This window comes from Sinocyclocheilus rhinocerous, unplaced genomic scaffold (assembly GCF_001515625.1).
Source record: "Sinocyclocheilus rhinocerous isolate Xijiao unplaced genomic scaffold, SAMN03320098_v1.1 scaffold3739, whole genome shotgun sequence".
In the NCBI taxonomy this organism is placed as follows: Eukaryota; Metazoa; Chordata; class Actinopteri; order Cypriniformes; family Cyprinidae; genus Sinocyclocheilus; species Sinocyclocheilus rhinocerous.
In genome coordinates this window covers 98391-99298 of record NW_015656041.1, presented here as the reverse complement: position 1 = coordinate 99298, position 908 = coordinate 98391, and positions in this window count along the sequence as shown.

The window sequence follows — 908 nt, the reverse complement described above, 5'->3', positions numbered from 1 at the left end:
TATTATTATTATTATTATTATACATTTAGGTTACATATGCATTTAGAAGAAGCTTTTATCCAAAACGACTGGAACAAATGAGTCACAATGCCAGGTTTATTATACAATAATAATCAAGTGCTAAGATTATCACAAATTAAACAAGATTTTGATGCACATCTTTCTTATTAAATCGTTGTATTCCACCTCGTACCGTTACAATTGATAGATAATCACTTAAGATAATTTGCTGTAGGCCTATTCCACATAATAATATGCAATAAAACAATATAACCCGGGGCTATTCAAAATTCTGACGGGGCTATAGCCCCCCCTAGCCCCGGTGTAGCGCCGTCACTGGGCTAAACTATGGTTACTATAGTAAAACCATGCTCAGAAAACATTTTTTAACTGTGGAATACATGTAATCTCATTACAAAAATGAAAATAATGGTTACGTCCATTCATAATTTAGCTTGTAATCAGCAGATGACGTGTTAATGATGACAAACAATACACAGAAACGTAAATTACAGCCATGTTCATTCATAATTTGGCGTGCAAACAAATCAACCTACGCTGAACTATAGTAAACAAAACCCGACAGGGTAAAGTTTGGAAACGAACAAAGTTTACTCGTGATTTCAGCATTAACGGTAACAAAACGTAAACTGATCTCACATAAAGTATCTTACCTTTGACAGACGCTTGAGACTGCGTTGAATTAAACAACAGAGGTGATCGCCGCTGTGTGTTTTCTTCTTCTTCTTCCTCTAAGAATTCAAATTTCCCGGGGTGCCAAAACACGGAAGAGCGCCACGAGAGCGCTAGCGGCTGAAAGTATATTGCGTCCGTAGTGGTTTAGAACTACCATTGAGAATGAATGGGAAACGGTTTAGGGCCGTTTAGCTAAAGAATCCCCGGCTACC